A 20175-nucleotide genomic window follows, 5' to 3' on the forward strand; every position below is an offset into this window, starting at 1 on the left:
GTCTTTGTTGTGGTGCACAGGCTTCTCACTGAGGTGGCTTCTCTTGTTGAAGAGCACGCGCTCTAGGCATTCAGGCTTCAGTAATTGTGGCTCACAGGCTCAGTAGTTGTGGCTCACGGGCTCTAGAGCGCAGGCTCTGTAGTTGTGGCGCACGGGCTTAGTTGCTCCGCGGCATGTGGGATCTTCCCGGACCAGGGCTCGAACCCGTGTCCCCTGCATTGGCAGGCGACTTCTTAACCACTGTGCCACCAGGGAAGCCCCTGGAGTATATTCTTGACAGAAGAAAATTTCCGTTTTGACGGAGCATTGATGAGAACTGAATCTTTGACTTCTCTTTCACATGCCTAATGATTGAAATAATTTTCCACAGAAAAGCTTCTGGTTTTATACTTTTCAGTTCTTTTTTTTTTCTTCAAATGCACATGCTTTCAGAGCTGTGAAGTGCAAGACATGGCTGTACTGTAAGGTGGTTTTTGTCCTTATGCTTCTGTGTCTTGCGCTAGTTAAGTCAGTCGAGTAGTCAGTAAGAGTACTGGAAGTTATTCCTGTAATGGGATAGTATATAGTCAATGACATATGGTGGTGTCTGAAAATCACATAATAGCCTCACTTAAAACATCTCTTTAGCCAGATTTCAAAAAAGCCTGTGGCCATTCCAATATGATCCAACGTAGCTGAATATGATAGAAGAAAGATTGGCAAAGAAAGAGACGCTGGTCTTACCTGATGGAAGTTAAAATATCTCACTTCTGACAATTTTGCAAAAACCTATAATTACATGAACTAATTTCTAGGGTTCTTCATAGGACCTAAAAAGCAACCCATAGAGTTGTGGAACAATAATAGAAGCTACTGTAATGAGAAGCCCATGCACCGCAACAAAGAGTAGCCCCCGCTCACCGCAAGTAGAGAAAAGCCGCACGCAGCACTGAAGACCCAACGCAGACAAAATAAAAGTAAATAAATAGGGGCTTCCCTGGTGGCTCAGTGGTTGAGAGTCCGCCTGCCGACGCAGGGGACACGGGTTCATGCCCCGGTACGGGAAGATCCCACATGCCGCGGAGTGGCTGGGCCCATGAGCCATGGCCGCTGAGCCTGTGCGTCCGCAGCCTGTGCTCCGCAACGGGAGAGGCCACAGTGGTGAGAGGCCTGCGTACCACACACAAGAAAGTAAATAAATTTATTTTTAAAAAAGTAATACTCAGGTTTGAGGCATGAGAAATATGAGGAGAAATTAGCTAATGTTTTCACAAGTTTATAAATATCAAGCTCAGTCTCTAAGATTTTAGCATTATATACAATATCGGTTACTTATTACTGGTTTGGGAAGGCCAATTTAAAATTTTTGATCTTACTGTATTGAAATTCACGGCCCTAATGTTTTCCACATTGACTATATGAATGATGAAGAAAATTCAATCATCTATTTCATTTCCAACTGGACAGAAAACACAATTTTAAAAAGCGTTTGGACTACTACTGACTTTTGATTTCTTCTAAGGCAAGTGTATAGGTAATTTTTATTCCCTGAATAGGAGAAAATATGGTGGAAGAAGGCAGGGTTAAGAATTAAGATTTCAAGACCGTGAGAGGTAGATGGCCAACCAGAGTTCCTAAGGTTCGGTGCCTGTAACTGTTGCCGCTGCTTAAGCCTGTCAAAGCAGTGGTATGGCTGCTGCCCTCGTATTTGCTCCCTCTAGAAACACTCTTGCCAGTAGTGGCGGCAGCAGGACTCAGTGATCCCCTTTTCTCTCTCCCTCCAGAAGCTCCAGATGGCGTCTTCCGTGGGCAACGTGGCCGACAGCACAGAGCCAAGGAAACTAACCTTCCAAGGGTTAGCTGAGTTGGCACATCGAGAATATCAGGCGGGAGATTTTGAGGCAGCTGAGAGATACTGCATGCAGCTCTGGAGACAAGAGCCAGACAATACTGATGTACTTTTATTACTTTCATCTATACACTTCCAGTGTCGAAGTCTGGACAGATCTGCCCACTTTAGTACTCTGGCAATCAAACAGAACCCTCTTCTGGCAGAAGCCTATTCGAATTTGGGGAATGTGTACAGAGAAGGAAGGCAGTTGCAGGAAGCAATTGAGCATTACCGGTATGCAGTGCATCTCAAGCCAGATTTCATCGATGGTTATATTAACCTGGCAGCCGCTTTGGTAGCAGCAGGTGACTTGGAAGGGGCAGCACAAGCTTACGTCTGTGCTCTTCAGTGCAATCCTGATTTGTACTGTGTTCTCAGTGACCTGGGGAACCTGCTCAAAGCCCTGGGTCGCTTGGAAGAAGCCAAGGCATGTTATCTGAAAGCAATTGAGACGCAACCGAACTTTGCAGTAACTTGGAGTAATCTTGGCTGTGTTTTCAATGCACAAGGGGAGATTTGGCTTGCAATTCATCACTTTGAAAAGGCTGTCACCCTTGACCCCCATTTTCTGGATGCTTATATCAATTTAGGAAATGTCTTCAAAGAGGCACGGATTTTTGACAGAGCTGTGGCAGCTTACCTTTTTGCTCTAAGCTTGAGCCCAAATCATGCAGGGGTACATGGCAACCTGGCTTATGCATACTATGAGCAAGGCCTGATAGATCTGGCAATAGACACCTACAGGCGAGCTATTGAATTGCAACCCCATTTCCCTGATGCTTACTGCAACCTAGCCAACGCTCTCAAAGAGAAGGGCAGTGGTGCCGAAGCAGAAGATTGTTATAATGCAGCTCTCGGGCTGTGCCCCACCCATGCAGACTCTCTGAATAACCTAGCCAATATCAAAAGAGAACAGGGAAACATTGAAGAGGCACTTCGCTTGTATCATAAAGCCTTAGAAGTCTTCCCAGAGTTTGCTGTTGCCCATTCAAATTTAGCAAGTGTATTGAAGCAGCAGGGACAACTGCAGGAAGCTCTGATGCATTATCAGGAGGCTATTCGAATCAGTCCTACCTTTTCTGAGGCCTACTATAATATGGGAAACACTCTAATGGAGATGCAGGATGTCCAGGGAGCCTTGCAGTGTTATATTCGTGCCATTCAGATTAACCCTGCATTTGTGGATGCCCACAGCAATCTGGCTGCCATTCACAAGGATTCATGGAATATTCCAGAAGCAATTGCTTCTTATCGCACCGCTCTGAAGCTTCAACCTGATTTACCTGACGCTTATTGTAATTTGGCTCATTGCCTGCAGCTTGTCTGTGATTGGACAGACTATGATGAGCGAATGAAGAAGTTGGTCGGCATTGTGGCTGACCAGTTAGAGAAGAACAGGTTGCCTTCCGTGCAACCTCATCATAGTATGCTGTATCCTCTTTCTCATGGCTTCAGAAAGGCTATTGCTGAGAGGCATGGGAACGCCTGCTTGGATAATATAAATGTCCTTCACAAACCACCGTATGAACATCCAAAAGACTTGCGGCTCAGTGGTGGCCGACTGCGTGTAGGATACGTGAGTTCTGACTTTGGGAATCATCCTACTTCTCATCTTATGCAGTCTATTCCAGGCATGCACAACTCTGACAAATTTGAGGTATTCTGTTATGCCCTGAGCCCAGATGATGGCACAAACTTCCGAGTGAAGGTGATGTCAGAAGCCCATCATTTCATTGATCTTTCTCAGATTCCATGCGATGGAAAAGCAGCTGATCGCATCCATCAAGATGGTATACACATCCTTGTAAATATGAATGGTTATACCAGGGGTGCTCGAAATGAACTCTTTGCTCTCAGGCCAGCTCCTATTCAGGCAATGTGGCTGGGGTACCCTGGGACTAGTGGCGCGTTTTTCATGGATTATATCATCACTGATCAGGAAACTTCACCTGCTGAAGCTGCTGAGCAGTATTCTGAGAAACTGGCTTATATGCCCCGTACTTTCTTTATTGGTGATCACGCTAACATGTTCCCTCACCTGAAGAAAAAAGCGGTCATCGATTTTAAGTCCAATGGGCACATTTATGACAATCGGATTGTGCTGAATGGCATCGACCTCAAAGCATTTCTTGATAGTCTACCAGATGTGAAAGTAGTCAAGATGAAATGTCCTGATGGAGAAGACAACACAGACAGCAGTAATACGGCTCTTAATATGCCTGTCATTTCTATGAATTCTATTGCAGAAGCAGTTATTGACATGATTAACAGAGGACAAATTCAGATAACAATTAATGGATTCAGTATTAGCAATGGACTGGCAACTCCCCAGATCAACAATAAGGCTGCCACTGGAGAGGAGGTTCCCCGTACCATTATTGTAACCACACGTTCTCAGTACGGGTTACCGGAAGATGCCATTGTGTACTGTAACTTTAATCAGTTATATAAAATTGACCCACCTACTTTGCAGATGTGGGCAAGCATTCTGAAGCGTGTTCCCAATAGTGTACTGTGGCTGTTGCGTTTTCCAGCGCTAGGAGAACCTAATATTCAACGGTACGCACAAAATCTGGGCCTTCCCCAGAACCGTATCATCTTTTCACCTGTTGCTCCTAAAGAGGAACATGTTCGCAGAGGCCAGCTGGCTGATGTCTGCTTGGACACTCCACTCTGTAATGGACACACCACAGGGATGGATGTGCTTTGGGCAGGGACACCCATGGTGACTATGCCAGGAGAGACTCTCGCTTCCCGAGTTGCAGCTTCCCAGCTCACTTGTTTAGGCTGTCCTGAGCTTATTGCTAAAAATAGACAAGACTATGAAGACATAGCTGTGAAACTGGGAACTGACCTAGAATACCTGAAGAAAATTCGTGGCAAATTCTGGAAGCAGAGAATATCTAGCCCTCTGTTCAACACCAAACAATACACAATGGAACTAGAGCAGCTCTATCTACAGATGTGGGAGCATTATGCAGCTGGCAACAAACCTGATCACATGATGAAGCCTGTTGAAGTCACTGAGTCGGCCTAAATAATGACTGTGTGCATGGGAGAATTACCCCTGTACGTCAGCCTCAACGTTCTGGGGGAAAGGGAACTACTTTTTACTTCTCTGTACAACTTTTTACTTCTCTGTGCAACACCCGTGTTGCACATGGGTGACAGACAATGATAAGAAATAGCACAGCCAGCCTTGCTTCCTGCATGATCATGATAGGGAGAGACACAAGAGATGCGAAGCTGCTGTTCCACAAGGAGTCTCCAGAGAACTTTGCAGCAGCCAGCTGTTGCGTAAGTCTGGGAGGTCTCATCTCCCTTGGTCTTCCATGGGATGGATGGTAAGTGTGGAAGGGAGATAGAGATTGCCCAGCCGTTTGTGATTATCAGGGATTGATCGAGTCTTCTGAATTATTATTTTTTCTTATATTTTGGGTATTGGAGCTTTTAAAAATGTTTGGTTTCAGGTATTTTTCTTCATGTGAAGTGTATATGATTCTCTTGAGATAAGGTTTTAAGCTAAAATATTCCTTGTTTTAGTTTCTGAGCTCTACAGATAAATGGGGACTTTGCTGATGTAGTCTTTTTATAGGTTTTATAAACCACTTGAGCCTAGATCAGTGATTTTAGTGTCTGACATAATGTTTGGAACTATCAGTGCTCTGTTGGTTTCTAGATGATGGCTTAAATTCTTTTTCTGGTCCGTTTCCTTCTTCCCTTCTCCCCACGCTAAAAATTGTCCTGTAACTTGGCTAACAAAAAAACAAGTCTCATTCAAAACCTCCCAGAGTGTTTCTCTTAAACACAACGTGTGGTGCCAAATGAAGAATCTTAGGAGTGATGAGTAATTATGAAGGGCACAGTGGTGGTACTGTCACCGATGATAATAATAATGGATTTTGGGCCTAGAGTTTTGACCTGTTTCACCAGTGTTTTACCGTTGACTGCCCCTCTATGCTGCCTCCAAAAGTGACAGTGTGTGGTAAGATTTTTACTTTCATTTCTAAAGTTTGTCTTTTTTAATTGAGTCCTGTTCTTCCTTTGTCGTTCAGCAGAAATGAAATCCCAAGTAAGTATAAGTATTCAACTATTTGATCGGTAAGTCACAGTTATCTCCAGTACATTAAATAACTGGCACCAAAAAACATGTTATAGGTAAAAAGCTCTGAAGGACCAGCTATGTATATGATAATTATGTTTCAGAACTTTTAGGGTATTATATATAATAACTTGTCTTCTGGACGTGGTCTTGAAGTCTTTATGGATTCAGCCTCAGTAGTAGCAAACTGCACTGCTACTTGGTTTGGAGTACAAATTAGACTTTAGCCCTCCTGGAGGTTGAGTTTTTGGTATTGAAAACCATAGGAATGAAATTATTGTATTTCAACAAAGATCGAGGGCTTGAGGCTTAAACAAGCCAACATATGAATATATGTTTTTGTCTTGCTGTACTGCACATATGCTGTCTGGTAACCGATACTTTTTCTGCTAGTAGTGCGCAAGATTATGTCTTTCCAAGGCGCTGAGGCAGTGCACCTGTTCTGTAGTTGCAGCTGTTGCCTGAATGTATCCTAGCTGACAAATTATTGATTAATCAGAACTTGAATCTCTGAAAGATTTGTACTGGGAACCAAAATCTGAGCAAGGAGTCTCAAATATAATTCTTAAACAGAATTACATGTTAATGAGCCATTTAACAGTGTAAATCAAGGAACATCAGTGTAGGGATTTCTTTTAATTTATTTTTTACCTGCTTGAAATATCAGTTAAAGGTTGCCAGCTTGGTTGCAGATGAACGGACGTTTGAAGTTCACCAAACTACTTAATGTGGAATAGAATAATAGGCTTCCAGCGCCCTCAAGGCTGTGACCTTGCAGCCATTTTACACAGCACATCATCCTCCTATAGGGATGAACCTTTCCCCTGGCCCGAAAAGTAGCCGCTCTGGTTGAAGCTTTGCTTATTGTAACAGGGTTTTGTTTCCAGGTAACATGTCTGTGGAAGACTTAATTCTGCATAGAGATATAGATATTACTGGAAACTAATTGTTTTTTCTATTATACTCTGCTTTATCCAAAAAGTAAAACATTTAAATTGTGCTCCCGAAATTCAGATGTTCTCTTGCAATCTTTAAACAATACATGAATGATTTGCCCTTAAAAAAAAGAATTAAGCAGTTAAGCTGTTGGTCCCAAATCGGACAAATTATCCTTATACCTCCTGTCAATATTGTTAACAGAGACTGTTATTTTATTAATCCTTATGATCCCGTGATTCTTTCATGTTTCAGGGCACAGCAGGTGAGAGAGTGGATTTGTTAAGCTGGGTGGGTTTATCCTTCTGTTATGTGTTCATTCAGTTTTATGTTCATCTACTTATTGTACACATACGGCAATAGAAGCTGCTAAAGCAATCATTGCTATTCTGCAAAACAACAAGGCACAGAAGCAGATGTCTTATTTCTGAGATTTCTCCTCCCAGGATTATGATGATTAAAGATCCTTTCCCCCCACTCCCTGGAGAGGACAAGGGGCTGCTCGCTGGAGGTTTCTTAATGACTTGGGGAAAGGCTCAGATAACCCCCCATTGTGGTAATCCACCCCAGGGACAAACCACACAAGAATATTATGAATTTATTTTATTTTTCTATCCTTGCAAAGGTAATACTCAGCTCATTAGAAAATGAAAACTATACTGTCAAATTTCAGAATTACATGGATGAAGAAAATCACCAAAGCGGCATCATATCACGTGCGTTATAGTTGTACTGACTATACTGACTATATTAACTATATTGTGTTAACAATATATTGTATCCCTATATATTGCAAAGGCAAAATGCTGTAACTTATTTCAGAGAAAATACTTATGTTGGCAGACCCCAAATTGTACATTGTAGACGGGTCCTAGGAAAAGATTTAATTCATAGTGGACAAGACGTGAGCTTCTGTTTTCAGCCACGTGCTATTTCAAGAATTAAACATCATGAATAATACAGGATATAAGAGGAATGGTCTAAAGAAGGAAAAGCACATTTTGATTAGGAAAGAGAATTTAAGGCTTAAGTCTTTTTTTTAAGGAAAACTGCCTTTTTACTATGAGATAAGAAAATTGTTTCCTTCTTTTCTTCCTTGCTTTCTTCTTCTTCTTCTTTTTAACCTTTTAAAAAAATTTTTGGATATTTGACCTCTAAGCTGAGATGACTGAAAATGCCTCCTCTGGGCGTCAACTTTTTGAAAGACTTTTTCCCCCTCCCTAAGGGCTATTTGCCTCTTGGAGGCATTGTCTACATTAGTCACCAAGAGGCAAGCATTTGTCCTTGCACGAAATGCTGACACCTCCTGATAAGAGGGAAGCTGCAAAGTAGAAGAATTGAAGGTCAATATGTTGATATTGGTCTCAAGCGCATTGATGTACATTTGTGAATTGGGGAAGGGGAGTGAAGCTTGAGAGTGGGCCAGTGGGGAGGGGTAAATATTTTGTGATGCTGTCTACCTATGGGTTTAGAAAGTTTACAGCTGCATTAGGAGGACAAGCATTACCATTAGCATGAAAAGCAGGGCAGACCTCAGTTGCAAAAGCTTCTAGCCATACACATAGGGCAATACGTAAATGATACACCTTATTGCATTCACCCACTCACCCTCCCCTGTTCACGCTAATTGGAAATTTCAATCCATTTCAGAGAAGTACTACAACTATCAATCATTTTCCCTGGCACGAATCTTCCAGGAAGAAGAAAATGAAATACACCTAGCCACGGAGCTCACGCACTAGCCCATGTGTCTTAGATTTAGCTGGCTTAGATCGCTAGCTGGCTTGAAGCCAAGAGGTGGTTCACAAAGTTGCTGCACATTAGAATCACCTGGGGGCCTCTGAGACCTCCCCGTGCCAGGCTCCTCCCTACACCTCCTGAATCAAAATCTCTGGGGCTGGGACCCAGACGCCAATGTTTTTCTTAAAAGCTCTTTAGGGAATTCAAATGAGCAGCAAAGCTTGAGAACCAGCCCAATGAGGGGAACAAACTGATTTCACACAGATAAAGTGGGGCAATTCATATGTTAAGAGAACGTGAATATATACGTATATATATATATATTTCTTTTTTTCTCCTAATTCTGTTTGTGTTTCAAATAGGCTGTTTTTTTCTTCTGCAAAAAGCTTTATTGTTTCCATTTGGTCCAAGGCTTGGGAGAGGGCTCCAGGGCGGTTACAAAGCTGCCTCGTGGCTGCAGAGCGGGGCTTCAGGCGGAAGCTCTGACGCCAGAGGGGCTCCTCAGAGGCCGCTGGACTTCAGAGACTCCTGTTTGTGCTCGAGGGTGAGCCTTTCAAAGAGATGCTCGCCCAGCACAGCCTGCGGACCAGCCAGCCTGCGGAGCTTGGTCAGGTAGGTGGTCGCCCATCTTCTTGATGAGTTTCACCTGCTCCTCCAGGAAGCGGCTCTCCAGGAAGTCACAGAGGTGGGAGTCCGCGCGGGCAGAGCCCAGGGCGCGCAGATCCCATAGTGCCTGGTTCAGGTTCTTCTCCCTAAGAATGGCGGCTTCCACAGCGTCCTGGGTTCTACCCCGCTCATGTTGAGAAGGCTTCTGCGCATCCTGGAAGAGGGCGCGGCCGCAGCACTGGTTTTGCATTTTCAAGAGGCGCTGGGCGCCCTCGCACTCCTCCTCAGCCAGTTGGCGCCAAATGTGGCCCACACTGTCCAGAGTCCCATTGCTGCTGTCGAAACAGAAGCTCAGAGAGAGGTAAGTGTCCACAGATGCAGGCTGAACAGGCGGTGGACGGCGGCCTCCACCTCGATGGAATAATTCTGAGGAAGCTGGGAACTTGTGGTTGATCAGTGACAAGGATTTAAGCTCACAAAACGGTGCTGGCCTGTCCTGGAGGCTGAGCATAGGTGAGTGGCTGATTCTAAAGGTTGCGACTGGAAGAAAGGTAGGAGGGTGGTCGGGGGCTGGAGCAAGGAGCGTCCCTGGGTCTGTTCATTGCAAACACCGTTGAAGCAAAAGACAGCTGTGCAGGACCGCCGAGCGCACTGCCTCCAATAGGCTTCGATATAAATGAACAAGAAGTCCAAGCAAGGACAAAACTTACCCTTCCCCCCACCAGAATAGCTGGCGATACTAGAATCTAGATCTGGGGAGGGATTCTTCCGTTACTTTCTTAACATTCCAAGCCAGTAGAGCAGTGGTTCTCAAAGTATGGTCCCCTTGTAAGCAAGCAGTACCCTATGGGGCCTTCCTAGGACAGACCCATCCCCCATATCCTCTGCTGTAGTTCCTCTCTGAAGTACTCAGACAATAGTATCTCAGGCATATTTCTTGGGTTTTCAGATGCTAAAAACCACCACCGAATGGAAGAAATTAACTCCTTGATGATCATGAGCACGTAGCCCCCAGACCTTCTGGCACCTAAGGATGGATAATGTTACCTGCCCTGTGGCCTCAACATCAACCAGTCAGAGGATTGTGCACGAGGTAATCACATTCCCTGGGACATCCCTCCCTCACCTGGCCTTTAAAAATCCTTTGCTGAAATCCTTTGGCGATTTCAGGGTTTTTTGGAACACGGGCCAACCCCTCTCCTTGCTCGATCCTGCAACAAACCTGTCTCTGCTCCACACTCCAACCTTTAGGTATGTTGGGCCTCCCTGTGCTTCAGACACACGAACCTGCATTCGGTGACAACCTGACCAGCTTTAGCAGCGTCCCCTGATAATGTGTTCGATATTCCAGTTGAAGGGCCCTGTCCCAGCCCTATGGAATCAGCAACTCTGGTGGGGCTCAGTGATCTCTGTTATAACAGGCCCTCCAGATGATTTTTCTTCACCTTAAAGTTTGAACATATCTGCATTGTCAGCTGGCCAAAGCGTCCACCAGCAGGGGAAGGGGAGCGGCGCCTGGAAAAGATCGGGACCAGCCAAGGCAAGTCCAGCAGCATGTGCCGTGGTAGTCACGGAGAACGCCTTTGCTCCACTGGTTGGCACAGACTAGTATCTGGGAGCACTGGCAGGGTTATGGAGGATGCTTTACATGTCAATGTAGAGTGACCGCTGTCCTGGTTTGCCAGGGACTTCCCTGTGTGAGCACTTAAAATCTCATCCCGGCAAAGCCCTTAGCCCTGGGTTTGAAAAACGTAGGCAATAACATGAAATTTAGGGGAAACACGATCTAGGTTTTGGGCAAGTCACAAGTGCTAATTAAAGCTAAGCAAGGATGGACAACATCTAGCCTTCTTTGCCCCTTTGCGGGGAGGTAAATCTGATTGGGTGAAAGGACTTATTGTTAAGAAATCTTTGTGGAAACATCCCCTTCTGCTTAGTCCGCTGGTTCTCAGTTCTGGCTAGACATTGGCGTCGTCTGGGGAGATTTAAAATGATTTTATTGGTCTAGGATGACCAACCGTCGGTGTGAGGGTTTGTAAAAAGTGCTTCAGATGATTCTAATGTGCAGCCAAATTTAGGGGCCACCGCTTAAGCTTTTGAGCCGCTGCTACATATTTTCACCTCATCTTCCTGTGAGAGTATCCAACAGTAGCTGAGGTTTGTGTTGTTTTCTTTTTCTTTTTTTCACTGTCTTATTATAAGATTTACTGTCTTAAATAAGATTGAATGTACAGAAAATCCTGCTAGTCCTTCTGGTATAGCTGGATACTTAGAATAATAGCGCTAAGATATATACCATTTAACTATTGTGACTGGCCTTTTTAAAATCAACATCTGCATTGAATTCGTAGGATCCCTTTTGAAGTTGTCATGTTGGGGAGCTATACCTCTGATCTGCTGCCATTGCTAAATATCTGGACACCTCTTATTAGGAATTGCTTTTAAAAATCTTTAGGGATTAAAACCAAGATTGCTGTATTATTTGTCCTGGGACCACAAAAACCTCACAAAGTTCCCCCACTGTACCTTCTACCCCCATCTCTAAGCCTTGGCAACTTCTTATTTGTTCTCCATCGCCACAGTTTTGTTATTTTAAGAATAATAAGTAAACATAATCATCAATTACTTAATCTTCAGAGATTGGCCTTTAAAATTTTTCCCTCGGCATCATTCCCTTGAAGTTCATTTCAATTTTTGCCTATATTAATAATTTGTTCCTTTTTGTTGCTTGGTAGTATTCTATCGTAAGATTTTATCATATCACATATTGTTTCCACATTCATCCATTGAAAGACATTTGGGTAGTTGCCAGTTTTTGGCTATTAAAAATAAAACTGCTAGGAACATTTCTATGTAAGTTTCTGTGGGAACTTCATTAAGTTTTTGTTTCTTTTGGATAAATGCTCAAGAGTACAATTACTGCGTTGTAGGGTGAATCTACTTTTAGGATGAAAAGAGACTGTCAAGCTGTTTCTCAGAGTGGCTAAACCATTTTATTTTTCCACCAGTGATGTAATTTTTCTACGTACTCGCCAGCATTTGATATTGTCACTATACTTTAATTTTAGTTATTCTCTGATATGTCATTATGGTCTTAATTTGCATTTCCCTAATGGCTAATGATGTTGAACATCTTTTCATGTGCTTCTTTGCCATGTGTATATTCTCTTCCATGAAATGTCTGTTCCTGTCTTCTGCCTATTTTCTAGTTGGATGTTTTTAAGTTGTTTGGAGAGTTCTTTGTATATGACATATATGTATATGAGAAATGACTTTGTATACAAGTCATTTGTCTCATATGGGATTTTCAAATATGTTTTCCCACTGTGTAATTTGAGTTTTCATCCACTTAAAAGGATCTTCTAGGAAGCATTTTTAACTCATTTTGATGAGATCCAGTTTATCAGTTTTTGCTTTTATTGATCATACTTTCCGTGTCAAGTCTAAGAATTATTCACCTAGTTCTAGATGCCAAAGATTTTCTCCTTTTTTCCCCTAAAAATGTCCTGCTTTTACATTTACGATTATGATCCACTTTGATTTAGTTGTTGTGTAAGGTGTGGAGGTTTAGGTTAAGGTTCATTTTTTGTTTGTTTGTTTTTGTTGAGGGATATCCAACTGTTTCAGTACCATTTTTTGAAAAGTCTATTCTTTCTTGATAGCTTTTGCACTGCTGTCAAAAACAAGTTAAATGTATTTATGTCAGTCTATTTCTGGGTTCTCTATTCCATTCCATTGATCTATGTATCTACCCTCCATCATTACTGCAAAATCTTGAAATTGGGTAGGTTAATTCCTCCCATTTTAATCTTCCTTTACAAATTGTTTTAGCTATTCTTCAGCCTCTTCTTACTATATAAATCTTAGAATAAGCTTGTCTATATCCACAGAAACCTTGAGGGCATTTAAAGAGTAATTGTGTTAAGCCTCTTAACTTGGGGAGAATTGACATCTTCATTACGTTGTGTTTTCTAATCCATGAACAAGGTATGTCTCCCTATTTGTTTGGGACTTTTCAATTTTTCTTCATCAGCATTTTGTAATTTTCAGTATACAGGTCCTATAAATGTCTTATTGGGCTTATTATTTAAGTATTTATTTAGGTCAATTGTAAATGGCATCACATATTTTTATTTAAGCTTCTACACATTTGTTATTAATATATAATTTGATAAAATTCTGTTGATTTTGTACTCTAAAACATTGACAAACTAATATTATTTCTCAAGCTTTTTGTGTGTTCTTTGGCATTTTCTCCATTTAGATTTTCATCTCATCTTCAGATAGAGACATTTTTACTTTTCCTTAATCAATATAATAGGATATATTACTATTCAACATTCAGTAGGATATATTCCTTCCTATTTTACATAGTAGGAATAGTCCTTTTTTCTTTTAAATAAACTTTTTAAAACTTTAACTTTTAAATTTATGTATTTATTTATTTATTTTTGCTTTATTTTCTTACTAGACCCTCCAGTAATATATTTAATAAAAGTGGTGAGAGCAGATATCGGTGCCTTGTTTCTGATCTGACAGAGAAAGCATTCAGTCTTTCACAGTTAAATATTATGTTGGTATAGGTTGTTTGTAGGTCATCTCTATGAGTTTCAAACTATTCCTAGTTTGCTTGGAGTTTTTTTTCTTCTTTCTTTAAAATCATGAATGGGATTGGAGTTTGTCAAATGCTTTCTCTGCATTAATGGATAGGCTCACATGACTTTTCCCCCTTAATCTATAGGATATGGTGGATTACACTGTTTGATTTTCAAATACTTAACCAACTTTGCATAACTGGAATAAATACCACTTGATCATGGTATATTATTCTCTTTATATATTTCTGGATTTAATTTATTAATATTTGGCTGAGGATTTTTGCAGCCAATTCATAAAAAATATTGGTCCGTAGTTTTCTTCTTTCTATACTATCCCTGTCTGGTTTTGGTATCAAGGTAATACTGGCTTCATAAAATTAATTAGGAACTGTTCCCTCTACTTCTGTCTTTTATCTACTCATGTAAAATTGGTGTTAATTCTTTAAGTCTTGGGTAAAAGTGAAACATCTAAGCCTGAATATTTCTTTTGGGAGTCTTTTTTTTAAACATCTTTATTGGAGTATAACTGTTTTACAATAGTGTGTTAGTTTTTCCTTTACAACAAAGTGAATCAGTTATACATATACATATGTTCCCATATCTCTTCCCTCTTGCATCACCCTCTCTCCCACCCTCCCTATCCCACCCCTCTAGGTGGTCACAAAGCACAGAGGTGATCTCTTTTGGGAGTTTTTAAATGAAAAATCAGTGTTTCAAATGGTTACAGGAAAATTGAGATTATCTATTTCATCTTGGCTGAGTTTTGGTAGTTTGGGGTGTAGAAGCATTGGTCCATTTCATCTACATTTTTGAATATATAGTGTAGACTTGTTCATAATAACTTGTCCCTTATTAACCTGCACGATATGTCATGGTATCCCTGGTTGCATTTCTGATATATGTGATTTGTGCCATCTCTCTTTTTATCTTTATCAGTCTTGCTAGATGTTTATTGATTAGATTGTTTATTTCAAAGAACCAGCCTTTTGTTTCACTGATTTTCCCCTCTATTTCGATGTTTTCAGTTTCATGGATTTCTGTCTCATCTTTATTATTTCCTTCTTTCTGCTTGTTGAGTGTTTTTCCTCTTCCTTTTATACTATTTTAATATAGAAAATTAGATTATTGCTTTGAAATATTTCCTTTCCCAATTTAGTGCTATAGACTCCTCTTTCAGCATTGCTTTCACTTCATTCCACAAACTTTGATGTTATATCTCCTTTTTCTTTTATTCTATGCATTAAATAATTTTTCCTTGATGCTGTCTTTTTCACCCAGGAGCTATGTGGAATTGTGATGTTTAGCTTTCATGTGATTGAAGATTTTCCTGTTGTCTTTCTGTTACTGATTTGTAGTCTGATTCCATTATGGCTAGAGAACATACTCTCTATGATTTTAATTCTTTTAAATCTACTCATGTTTTTTATCGCCCAGTATATGGTATATGAGTGACTGTTCCACGGACACTTGAATATATATTCTGTTCTTATTGAGTGTGTTCTTCAAACATCAGTTATATCCTGCTGATTGACAATGTTTTCATTTTTTCCATATCCTTGCTGATTTTTCTCTCTGATAGTTCTATAAATTGCTGTGTTGAAGTGTCAAATAATAATTGTGGATTTAAAATTTTCTCCTTTTACCTTTTTCAGTGTTTGCTTCATGTATTTTGAAGTTCTGTTGTTTGGTGCACACACATTTAGTATCACTAGGTCATCTAGGTGGATTATTCCTGTTATCTTCATGTAATGACCCTCTGCCCCGAATAATTTCCTTTGCTCTGAAATCTACTTTATCTGATATCAATATAGCCATTCCTGCTTTTTCTGATTAACGTTCACATGATATATCATTTTCATCCTTTTACTTTGAACTACCTATATCATGATGTTTAAAGTAAGCTTCTTATAGACAGTATATAGTTGCAACATGCTTGTGATTTTTTAATCTACTCTTCCAATCTCTGTCTTTGATTTGGTTATTTGGATCATTTACAGTTAATGTAATTATTGCTATGTTAAAGATTAGGTCTACCATTTTATTTTTTGTTTTGTCTTTTACATTAGTTTCTCAATCCTGTCTTTCTCTTATTTTGCCTTCTTGTGGGTGACTTAAACATTTTTTAGTAAGTCCATTTTAACTTAATTTATTTATAATCATTTGTGTATGCTGTTTGCATAGTTTTCTTAGTGCTTGCTTTTGGCATTACACTATACATATGTAACTTATCATAGCCTACTGGAATCAGTGTTTTATTACTTCAAGTGAAGTTTCAAAATTTTACTTCCCTTTAGGTCTCTTAATATTCCCCAGGGTTTTTTTTCTGTTTTTTTTTTTTTTTTTTTTTTTTTCTGGTACGCGGCCTCTCACTGTTGTGGCTTCTCCCATTGTGGAGCACAGGCTCCGGACACGCAGGCTTAGCGGCCATGGCTCATGGGCCCAGCCGCTCGCCGGCATGTGGGATCTTCCCGGACCGGGGCACGAACCCGTATCCCCTGCATCTGCAGGCAGACTCTCAACCACTGCGCCACCAGGGAAGCCCCCTGGCAGGCGGATTCTTAACCACTGTGCCACCAGGGAAGTCCCTGGATTTCAGCTTTGAACTGCTCTCTCTGGGAAAGATTTGCTCTTTGTACAGTTATTCTAACAGTTCATCCACTCCTCAGTATTCAATAGGAGCCGTGGACATTGCTTAGAAAGACAAAACTTCATTGAAGACCTTCAGAATGGTCCCATCAGAAAGTAAGTTGCATATTATATGTGATATTTGTGGTTAGGAAGATCTATTCTTATATCATTTAAGTTGCACATATCCCTTCTTCTTGTACCTTGTTTACTTGCTCGAGGAAACCTAAACAAATAGGAATGGGGGGGGGATGGAATTGTTATTTTCACGGGCCAAAATATAGTCCTAAATTGGCTACTGAATTTGCAGACCAGTAATATTTTGTGGAAACATGCTGTTTGAGGAATCGGGATTCCAGTGTATCCAGAACAAGTGGCTTTGAAGACTCAGAGCACATGATGGAACCAGTTCACACAGCTAATAAGTCTGTTAACCAAGGACCGAAGTATAACCTACCTCGGACCCCAGGTTACCTAACATCTCGGCATTTCCATACCCAGACCCAAGGTTTGCAGCAATCAGAAAGGTATCTCTGCTTTCCCTTTTTCTAGAATTGAAATAGAAATTAATACTATAAATTAGTGCAAACACATTATACTGTGAAGAACTGGTGTTTTCTTGCTGATCAGTGTCAACCAGGAGGTATTGTATGTTCCATAGTTTGCATTTAGGGCTGGAAAATCAAGTATAGGAGGGGGAATAGGTGATTTTTCAAGGGCAGTTGGGAAGAGGACTTAGAAATTTTCATTGATTCTTAAACTTAGTTTAAACCAATAATTTGATGTGAGTGTCAGAAAGGATCTTACATTCTTAGGCTGCATTAATAGTGGTATAGTCTTCAGAATAAAGAAGGTTGCTTTATTTAAAGAGTAAATACAAATTATAGGGAAAATGGTAAAATTCCAGTAGAGAAACTTGCAAAGGGGTTGAACACATAAATCACAAACATACTTTTACTTGGGAAACAGGAAAAACCTCAATACAATTAAAACAACAACAGTGTTTGCTATTTGGCTGTTAATTTAGCAAGTGTTTGACAAGGTAGTCCAGTGTATTGATTGTCCGGCTGGACCTGGGTGTGCATCCTGGCTCTGCTGTTCACCCTGTACGTGGTCTTGAGTAAGATCTCTAAATTCCTATTTTCTTACCAGTTAGATGGAAATGTTAATAATATTATAAGTAAAATGTTAATAACATATACCTTGGGATTGTTGTTGATTATTACATGAGTTAATAAAGTACTTTAGCACATTGTAAACTTTCAGTTTTCAAAAAGATGTTTGGCATTTTTAGCAGATGTAAACATTTCAAAAAGGTGTTGCTTGTGTTGCCAGGGGCACTGAAAAATGATATAGCCCTTTTGAAACATAACTGTAATAGCCATAAAAATGTTCATACCTAGTAATTCTGCCATGAGGTTACAGAAATACTTAAAAATATGGAAAAATCTACATGCATTTAATCATTCAGCACATTCCTCAAACTCCCTACTATGTATCAGACCCTGGACTAGGGGCTTCGGATACAGTTGTATATGTTCTGGGATGTTAATCCCAGCATTTTTTACAGTAGTGGAAAAATTGGTAGCAGTTTGCATTTCTAACGATGAAGAATAGCTAAGTAAATTATTATATCCATAGTATGATATTTTATAAAGCCATTGAAAGTGATAGCTTACTTATGATAAGTGAAAATAATAGGTTATGATTCAGCAGTCTAAAAAAGATGCTAGGGGGAAAAAGACCAAAAGTAAATATTAACCAGTTTACTTAGATTAAGTGGGATTGAGGGGTTTTGGGGGGTGTTTACTTTTCTCAGATTTCCAAATTTTCTTTTGTATGATTATATTAGATTTACTGATGTTGCTTTTGAGACAATTAAATTTTAACTTTCCAAGTTTGTTGCATGTGCCATGGTTAGAATTTCTACATGTTATAATTAATTTATATATGTATTTAGTTACAAAGTGAAAGTAGGCTCCTGGTTTCAAAAATAAATAGCTTATTCTGTTTCCTGTCAACCTTGCCACACTTGGAGAGAATGTATCTGATTAGAATAGTATGCGCATTTATCTCTATAGGGAAAGGTGGAAAGGCTTCTGGGAACCTACAGTGTGCCGAGGCATTGTGGTGGGTAACTGAAGTATAGCATCTTAATTTACCTTCAAAACAATCCATGAAGATGGAAGGTATTATTAGCTCTATTTTATAAAGAACTACAAAATCCAAAATTAAGCAATTTTATCTGCTAAAATCACACAGGTAGAAAACAGTAGAACCAGAGTATCTATGTATAATTTTATAAAGCTTATTATGTATATTGATTAAAACAAATAATGGTGTATTACTTTTGTTTAAGAAAATTTTCACAGAATCAGAACATTTACCAGAGAGGCCATTTTTCTCCTCCTGGTCCCCACGGAGAGGACCGTTTACACAGGAGGTACTCTTGGAATGTAAAGCCAAATGCCAGTCAAGCAGCTGAGAACAGAAGGTGGTATCCTGGCGGTTACTACAGACTACCCTATCCGACCTCTTATAGACGGACCAAGTGACACAAGCCTACCGTGGAAATCTATCTAGAGACAGAACAGGACTGAAGACAGCCAGAGTGACTTTTTATAAGATCAGGTCAAATGAGGTTTATAATCTATTTTAGTGCTCCCTTATGTGTTCGAGCTTAAGGAAAACTTATATTGATACTTAGCTCCGCTGATAAATTTGCAGTATTTCCAACAGTGAAGGAAATAATCTGTCATTCCGGTCTTAAATTTTTTTAAAGGAGGATGATATTTTAGAACTGATAAAAAGTAATAAAGGGCATCCCTTGTAAATTATTTTTAAAAATTCTATCTTCCTCTTTTGGTGTATTTCCTTCTGAATAGACTTGTAATGTTAGTGTGTGTGTGTGCAGAAAATTTTTAGTGTTTTTGTCATGTTCTGCTTTACCCAATCATCAGGGTATCTTCACCCCTCCCAAAAAAACTGTTCAAGATTTCTATTAAAATCTACCTAGGAGATAATCTCTTTAGAACCTAATCACTATTTGTAATTAGTTGTAGTATTTTTGTGATTAGACATTTCTTTCTTTCTTTTGGCAGCCTATTGTTGGATTTGACCAATTTCCTTTCACTGAATTGTCAGATATGCCATCTAACACTGGATAAACTTTTAGGGATTGATTGTCAATTGAGCAGGAGAGACCAATTGACAAACGTAAATGCTCAATGCTGGGTAATTTACCTGGCAGGGTAATTGTTACCAACTGGGTGGAGCTACTCAGAAAACTTGAAAACTTCTGTAGACTATAAAGGTTGCTTGATGAACAGAATAGGGTGCGACATTTGAAGCCTGGAATATCTGGGGAGACCTGCATGGCTCCTCGTGTTGTTGCTTCTTTGGTGAACGTAACCTGCTGCAGTCTTTCTCCACTTGCCTCTCACAGCGGAATGGTGCCTTGACCTTGACTTTTTCTAAGTTGCCCCTTCTGCTAGTTTACCTCTGGAACACACAGCTGGATCACGTGGGAGCTGTTCATTATTTTTAGTTGCAGAGGAAGCCAGAAACCTTTGTTTGCTCAAGAAAGGGTCTAACTGTCATGACATCATAAGCCTTGGTAAATATTTGATGAATACTTGGGCAAGTTGGCTTCATTGTTTGAGTCTCTGATTTTGAAGCGTTGTATCATGGAAAGTCTG

General features: G+C 40.2%; 2 pseudogenes; both read left to right on the top strand.

Annotated features, from left to right (window-relative positions):
* Positions 1-19212, top strand: part of LOC131755514 (RNA/RNP complex-1-interacting phosphatase-like) — a 248669-nt pseudogene extending 229457 nt beyond the window's left edge.
* LOC131755444 (UDP-N-acetylglucosamine--peptide N-acetylglucosaminyltransferase 110 kDa subunit pseudogene) lies at positions 1773-6495 on the top strand (annotated as a pseudogene).
* Positions 19213-20175: the final 963 nt, after the last annotated feature.

This window comes from Kogia breviceps, chromosome 4, assembly GCF_026419965.1.
Source record: "Kogia breviceps isolate mKogBre1 chromosome 4, mKogBre1 haplotype 1, whole genome shotgun sequence".
NCBI classification, from domain to species: domain Eukaryota; kingdom Metazoa; phylum Chordata; class Mammalia; order Artiodactyla; family Physeteridae; genus Kogia; species Kogia breviceps.